General features: G+C 44.3%; 1 pseudogene; it reads left to right on the top strand.

Annotated features, from left to right (window-relative positions):
* Positions 1–1,335: 1,335 nt before the first annotated feature.
* Positions 1,336–7,156, top strand: LOC100387351 (LIM domain kinase 2-like; annotated as a pseudogene).
* The last annotated feature ends 819 nt before the right edge of the window (positions 7,157–7,975 follow it).

The following is a 7,975-nucleotide window of genomic DNA, read 5'->3' as shown; positions in this document are numbered from 1 at the left end:
TTTGGTGAGTTTTTCTAGTTCCCTTTTGGACTTACCAAGCACTCTTTTAGGTTCGTAAAGGGTTAGTAGCCCTAATTATTGTATCTTACGTCACTGATGCCCCACTACTCTTTTTATTGTCAAGAGCAACCAGAGAGAAAATAAAAACTTACTATGTTCAGGGGATAGCCCAACTCTTCTCCTGAACAACAGGACTTTGGAAGGAGGTACTTGAGAATGCCTGTTTGAATCTTGAGTCTTTCTAAAACAGGACCAATTGTACTGCATTGTAAATGTTATGGAGACTCTAAGTAGAACCCACACTCTGTGCTTTGGTTTCCCCGTATATAAAATATATAAAAATAAGCCAACTGACTAGATGACCTTGAAGATACTTCCAACACTGACTCCTCTTCAAAGCTGTGATAGTTACTTAAAACCTTCTGTTAGCTTTAAGGTTTGCTGGAGTGATTGGAGGGTAAGATGGAGCCTAATGTCTGAGTGGCTCCTAAAGGATACAAAGAAAAATGGACAAAGAAAAATTCACATGGAATTGAGTCAACTAAGTGAGGAAGGTGTAGAAGGGAAGGGTTTGATAGTAAGACATGATGCAGGAACCAGGGACTGCTCCGGAAAATTCATTTGGACAGCTGTCCCCTGCTCCAGAGTCTTCTGGGAAAGCTCAAAAGTTCACCCCTGCAGTCACACCTACACTGCCCTTGACAGTTTTCTTTCCTTAACCCAACTTCTTGTAGATAGGGTTCCTGCCCTCAAAGACTTCATAGCATGCGTGGAAAAGATTGAGCTATAATTCACTGGCTTAGTCCATTTTATGCTGCTACAACAAAATACCTGAAAACGGGTAATTTTAAAACATCAGAAATTTATTCCCTCACTCTTCTAGGGGCTGAGAAGTCCAAGATCAAGGTGCTAGCATCTAATCTGGTGAGGGTCTTATTGTTATATCCTCATGTGGCAGAAGGTAAAAGGGCAAGCTAGCCAAACCCTGCATGAAGCCTCTTTTATAAGGGCCTTAATCCCATTAATGAGGAAGGACCCCTCATAGCCTAATCATCTCTTAAATACCCTACCTCTTGATTCTATCACATTGATGGCACCTGAATATTGGAGCGGACATGTTCAAACCATAGCACTCAATAACTGCATGATGATAATAAGCACAAATGAATGAACAACGCATCATATCTGCAGTGGTAGTGCATTTTAACTAATAAAGGCATCAAAGATACCATTCAAAATGAATTTTGGGGAAGGGTTTTAGTCAGCGGAGGTAGGGAGGGACTGTTGAGATAAGGAACAGCATAAACAAGAGGTTGGATGGTTGAATGTGGGGAAATGTCTGGGCTGTCTGTGGGGAATAAGTTGGATTGGCTGCCCTGGAAGAAGGAGGTATATGTGATTGTTTATGCTAAAAATGTGACCTATGGCTAGGTCTAGACACCTTACATGCTACGCTAGGAGCAGAATTTATTCTGCAGCCAAAGGGAAGCTACTGGATGATTTTAATGAGGGAATTGACATAAACAGGTCTGGTTTTAGAAAAATTCCTGTGTAGCATTGAGGAAGACAGATTGGAGGAGATGAGAATTTGAGAGATCCAAGGGAGGAGACATTTCTTTATCCAGGTGGGAGAAGGTAAAGCCATGAGTCAAAGTGATGGCTGTGGAGGCAGAGAAAAGGAGATTCAAGTGGACCAGCATGAAAATAAAAGCAAAAACACCTGTTGAAGATGAAAGCTGGGAGAAATAGGAATAACAGCTGAATGAAAGATCCTTGACAAAATGATAAATGTAAGAACAGTGGGTGGGGACACTTTTACCTTCTCTCTTTCCTCTAATGGCCCTCTTCCCATCACTTTCCACCATGCTTTGCACATAATAGACACTCAAATATTCGTTGAATTATTTCATTAATTAAGCTAACCTTCTTGTATGCTAGTCTCACACCTTTATTCTACAGATAAATTGTTCTAACTTTGGTTTTATTTGTAGCATTTGGATTTCTGTAGTAGATAAGGATAATTTATGACACATTAAAATATTTTTATTTCTTTTTTTCAATTTTTATTTTTTTTTATTGCATTTTAGGTTTTGGGGTACATGTGAAGAACATGCAAGATTGTTGCTTAGGTACACACGTGGCAGTGTGATTTGCTGCCTTCCTCCCCATCACCTATATCTGGCATTTCTCTCCATGCTACATGTCAGGAAGAAGAAGCCTTCTTTTTCTTTTCTTTCCCTTCTCTCCCAAAGTTTTTTAAAAATTCACTTTGATACTCTAATCAAAATGTAAAAACCAAAAAATGAATAGACAACAAAGTTGTTAGGTGTTTATTATAATGAGTGTGCAAATTGTCAAGGTTCCCTTCAGTAGAAGATAAGACTAATACCTAGTGGTGACGACTGAATGGGTGTGAGAAGGTTGGCAACACAGTGGGAATGTCAGCATTGTGCCTCTCTGGGGCCCAAACGGTCCTCAGAATAGTAATAATAATGAGTAGACAGTGAAATAAACAGTAGACATTGATCTGATAGAAATCATGTTGTGAGTATTGGTCACAGGAGCTACTATAACGAGGGCTGTTTAGAAACCAGTTTTCAGTTTTGCTTGGAAATTATGTTGTAGCTTGAGTGATTTGTAATTTGTTTTTCAAAAATAATTAGGCTGGGTGCAGTGGCTCATGCCTGTAATCCCAGCACTCTGGGAGGCTGAGGTAGGCGGATTACGAAGTCAGGAGTTTGAGACCAGACTGGCCAATATGGTAAAACCCCCATCTCTAAAAAATACAAAAATTAACTGAGTGTAGTGGCACACACCTGGAGTCCCAGAAACTTGGGAGGCTGAGACAGGAGAAACACTGGAGCCTGGGAGGGGAAGATTGCAGTGAGCTGAGATCGCACCACTGCACTCCAGCCTGGGCGATAGAGCAAGACTCTGTCTCAGAAACAATAATAATAATAATAGTGGATTGGAGAAAAGGGGACTGGAGAGTGATTGCTAATGAGCACAAGGCTTCTTTTGGAGGTGATGAAAAAGTTCTGGGATTTGTATGATGGTTGCACAACTTTGTGAGCATAATAAAAATTCCCGAATTTGAATTTGAATCATCATTTTAGCTAATGTTTTAATTAAAATTTTATGTTCTATTAACCATATGAAAAATTTGTTTCATTTGATTTTTAGCAGATTTTATTGCTATTTTTGAATAGGTCTTTGAGTTACTTGGTCCAAACAAAAGACAAAATACATGAAACATTATTCCTCAACAAGTTTTACTCCTATGAATATTTATTGTTATTTTCCACCTCTTCTTTACAAAAGGTAGTGTCATATATATATATACACACACACACACACACACACACACTGTTCAGTGCCTTGCATTTTTCACTTGACAATATGACCTGGACATCTTGCCACACTGGAACTTAGAGAACTTCCTAGTCCTTGGATTTGTAGTTGCATGGTATTCCACTAGTGGAAGTAAGACAACTTATTGATTCAGTCCCCTGCATCATCTGATTTCTAAAATATGAAGATAAAATTAAATAGAATTTTGAAATGTCCGTGGATAAAGAATACACACACAACTCAAATGTACATCTGGTTTGAAATATTTTGGCTTATGAAATGATCAGAGAAAAGAAATTTGTTACTTATAGGCTTCAAAATAATAATTTATAAAGAAATCCTATAAAAACTAATTTTGAATCAAAATGCATAGCAGTTACAGAAAAGAAAAAATCAATCTACGTAGAGCAATTATGTTCCAATATTTTAAACAAGGATATGTTTCTTATTAAAGTTCATTAAAGCTCAAATCATGTAATGTGGCTATTCTGTGATTTTACATTTCATAGTAAAATAACTAAAGCCTTTTGTGATAGCAAATTAATTTTTTGAAATTTCATTATCCTGAGTTGCTGTCAGGGTTTCAAACACAAAAGCAACATACTTTTATTGACTGTAGCAAAGCAGAAACATAATCAAATATCAGATTAAAGCTCAAACCATGCAAAATGAGCTAATGTTTTCCTTTCACATTTATTAGAAAAATAATCAAAAGCCTTTTCTGATATTAACTGTTTTTTGAAGTCTTACTCAAAGGAATCCTAGGTTAATCATAGATTTAAAAATCCACCCATTTGTACCTGGGGCTAAGCTCGTCCCCTGCCTAGGCAGAGGTGGGAGCTGAGTGGGGCTGCAGTGGCCCTGCTTCCTCCTCCCCATTTCTATACTTCTGGGACCATGTCTGCATGGAGGTTGCTACAGCCAGGCGAGACTTTTGAGATAATGTACAAGCTCCTCATTTTACATATGAAGAAACTGAGGCTCAGGGAAAAGAATGATGTTGTCCAGGATTATTCAACTAGTGGTAGTGCCAGGACCAGGGTGAAGATACCTGGAGGTGTCAGGGCTGTGGGGACCACGTTGCTCCAAGCCAATGATGGTACAGGACTATCAATGAAGCCTGGCACAGCTGTTGCTTCTGGTAGTCAGAATGCCAGGATTCCCTCAGTAAGAGGTACTATGAGAAGGATGGGAAGCTCTACTGCCACAGGACTACTGGGAGACATTTGGGAAGTTCTGTTATGGGTGCTCCCTGCTGATGACATGGCCCATTTTAGAGGCTAGAGATGTTGCAGTAGAGTTAATCAGACATGAGCAGGGCAGGAGAGGGCTCCTCCCCACCAGGAATGTCAGACGACCATCAGGTGATGGTCAGGAGGTTGTTAAACCATCTCTCTAAAATAGCAATTGGTTGCAGCCAACTCCAGGGAAAGGTCAGTCTTGCAATAGATAGAAACTGGTGATCAGCAGCTTCCCGATAAGATCTCAGGAGTTGGGCGAGTGGGCTCAAGGATGTGCAGCATGAGGCAAAATGGTGGCATTTAACTGGTCTAGGACCTTCCTCTAGGAATGCTTGACTGGTAAGGGGAAAAGCACCTCAATGAGCATGTATACAACTTCAGTAAACACACTGCGCATGCAGCCCCTCCCAAGTGCCAGCAGGCCACTGCACATGCGGACAGTCCACCCCAAGGGAAGAATCAGGAGAGACAAGATGCAGACACCAGAAGAATGCCAACATATAAAACCCCAAGTCAAAGGTCATATTGCACACTTGATCTCTGAAGTCTCCTGCTTGACCCTCTTCCAAGTGTGCTTTACTTCCTTTCATTCCTGCTCTAAAGCTTTTTAATAAACTTTCATTCCTGCTCTGAAACTTGCCTTGGTCTCTCACTCTGTCTTATGCCCCTCGGTCAAATTATTTCTTCTGAGGAGACAAGAATTGAGGTTGCTACAGACCCATGCAGATTTGCTGCTGCTAATAGGGAGTTCAAGTACCACCCAGAATGCTTTACCTGTATGAGCTGTAAAGTGACCATTGAGGATGGGGTTGCATATGCCCTGGTGCTACATGTCATCCTACACTGTGGAAAGTGCCACAATGAGGTGGTGCTGGCACCCATATTTGAGAGACGCTCCACAGAGTTCGTTCAGGATCAGCTGCCCTACTCTGTCATGCTCATGTCCATGCTGGCCACCACAGAGGGAAGGCGGAGTTTCTCCGTGTCTGTGGAGAATGCCCATTCCAACTATGTAACCACTGTGCAAGTAAAGTGGTCAACCAGATGCACATCAGTCCAAACAGCTGCAACGCCATCCACCCCAGGGGTTGCATCCTGGAGATCAATGCAACCCCCATCAACACACTCCAAGTAGAGGAGGTGGAGGATGCAATTAGCCAGATGAGCTGTTGATTGAACATGACCCCTTCTCCTGGTGCCCAGCCCAGGCTGAGGCTGGATGCCTGGCTCTCTTCCCACACACAGAATGCTGGACACCCTCATGCCCTCAGCATGCTAGACACCAAGGAGAATCTGGAGGGGACGCTGAGAAGATGCTCCCTGAGACTCAGTAACAGCAACTCCAAGTCCCCTAGCCCTAGCTCTCCAAAGGAGGCCCTGCTGCTCAGCCCTGATGCCAGCCACTGGGATCCCTTTGCTGTTCCAGCACTTATTCACCACAGATATTCCAGTCCTGTGACCCATTTCACGGGGAGGTCCTGGGGAAGGGCTTCTTTGGGCAGGCTATCGAGGTGACACACAAAGCCACAGGCAAAATGATGGTCACGAAGGAGTTAATTTGATGTGACGAGGAGACCCAGAAGACTTTTCTGACTGAGGTGAAAGTGATGTGTAGCCTACCTGGACCACCCCAGTGTGCTCAAGTTCATTAGTGTGCTGTACAAGGACAAGAAGTTGAACTTGCTGAGGGAACATTGAGGGGGGCATGCTGAAGGACTTTCTGCAAAATGTGGACCCGTTTCCCTGGCAGCAGGAAGTCAGCTTTGCCAAAGGCATCTTCTCCAGAATGGCCACCACCAAGAACTGCACCTTGCACAAGAACAACATCAAGAAGTGCTGCACGGTGATGGGAAACGTCTACTGGATGATCCCTGAGATGCTGAATGGAAAGAGCTACGATGAAATGTGGATGTCTTCTCTTTGGGGATCATTCTCTGCGAGATCACTGGGCAAGTGTATGCAGATCCTGATTTCCTTCCTCAAACGCTGGACTTTGGCCTCAACGTGATGCTTTTCTAAGAGAAGTCTGTCCCCACAGACTGCCCTCCAACCTTCTTCCCCTGGCCATCATCTGCTGCAGACTGGAGCCCGAGAACAGACTAACATTCTCAAAACTGGAGGACTCCTTTGAGGCCCTGTCCCTGTGCCTGGGGGAGCTGGGCATCCCTCCTGCAGGGCTGGAGGAGTTGGACTACACCGTGAGTATGCAGTACGGCCTGACCTGAGACTCACGCACCCCAGCCCTGGCCCAGCCCCATGCAGGGCAGTGTTCCACAGTCAGCATTGCTCCTCTGTACCCCATCCCTGCTGTGAGCAGGGCTGTTTGGGCTTCATGTGGATTGGCAGCTTGTTTAGAAGCAGAACAAGCCATCTCTTCTATCTCCCCAGGAGACGAGTGGATGCAGCACCAGGGAAATGTATCTCCACAGATTTGGGGGCCTGGTTACTGCCTGCAAATCCAGCACTCACCTGAAAGCTGTGAAGAAGAAGAAAAAAAGCCCGGCATTTGGGCCAAGAGGAAATCTGTTATTCAGATCCACCCAGGAGCTCCCAGGTCACACTGATTAGTGTAGTTAGTGTAATTTCTTACCCTAATCAGCGTGACCTGGAACTCCTAGGCAGGATCCCAGGGTAAACCTGCCTGTTAACTCTGAAGTCTGTAGTCCAGCTGGGTGTGTCCAGCTGAGTGCAGGAGGACTTGAAGTGGAAGTGTGGAGGAAGAAAAGACTGCTAGCCAGAAGCCACTCAAAGGGTGTGAAAAGACAGTGGTATACCCCACCTCCACTCCAGGTCTTGCCCTTCCTGGAGCAGAGGTTGAGGAAGTAGGTTTTGAAGAGTCTTGGTGTGTGGCACAACTGGCCAGGAGTCAGGGAAATGGCTGGCTTCTGTTCACCTGCCAGAGGGTGACTCTAGCCAGCCAAGGGACCACATTGATGTGAGGGAAAGCTTCTACCTCATGTTTTCAAACCTAATTATGGAGACTGGCTGAGAACTTACAGGCACCAAATTGTCTGTTTGCAAAAGTCACTTTCAAGCAGAGGAAGAGGCTGGGGGACTAGAGAGAAAGAGGCCCTGCCCTCTAGAAAGCCCAAATCCTGGCTTCTCTTACTCATATCCTGGTGGGCTCCTCAGTCAGAAGCCTAACAGTCTGCCTAGAGCTAGATGGGTTCTGGAGGACAGTGTGGCTTTTCAAAGGCCTAGGGTCTCAGGCAGGGGAGTGGCAGTCTCAGCAATCTCTTGCCTTGGCCTTGTGGCAGCCACTGCTCACCCTTTCACATGCCTGGTTTAGGCAGCAGCTTGGGCTGGGAAGAGGTGGTGGCAGAGTCCCAAAGCTGAGATGCTGAGAGAGACATCTCCCCAAGCTGGGCCAGCTGACATTTATC

The sequence above is a fragment of the Callithrix jacchus genome, chromosome X (genome assembly GCF_049354715.1).
Source record: "Callithrix jacchus isolate 240 chromosome X, calJac240_pri, whole genome shotgun sequence".
In the NCBI taxonomy this organism is placed as follows: domain Eukaryota; kingdom Metazoa; phylum Chordata; class Mammalia; order Primates; family Cebidae; genus Callithrix; species Callithrix jacchus.
Note: the sequence above shows the minus strand (reverse complement) of the source record. Positions and strands in the feature narration are given on the sequence as shown.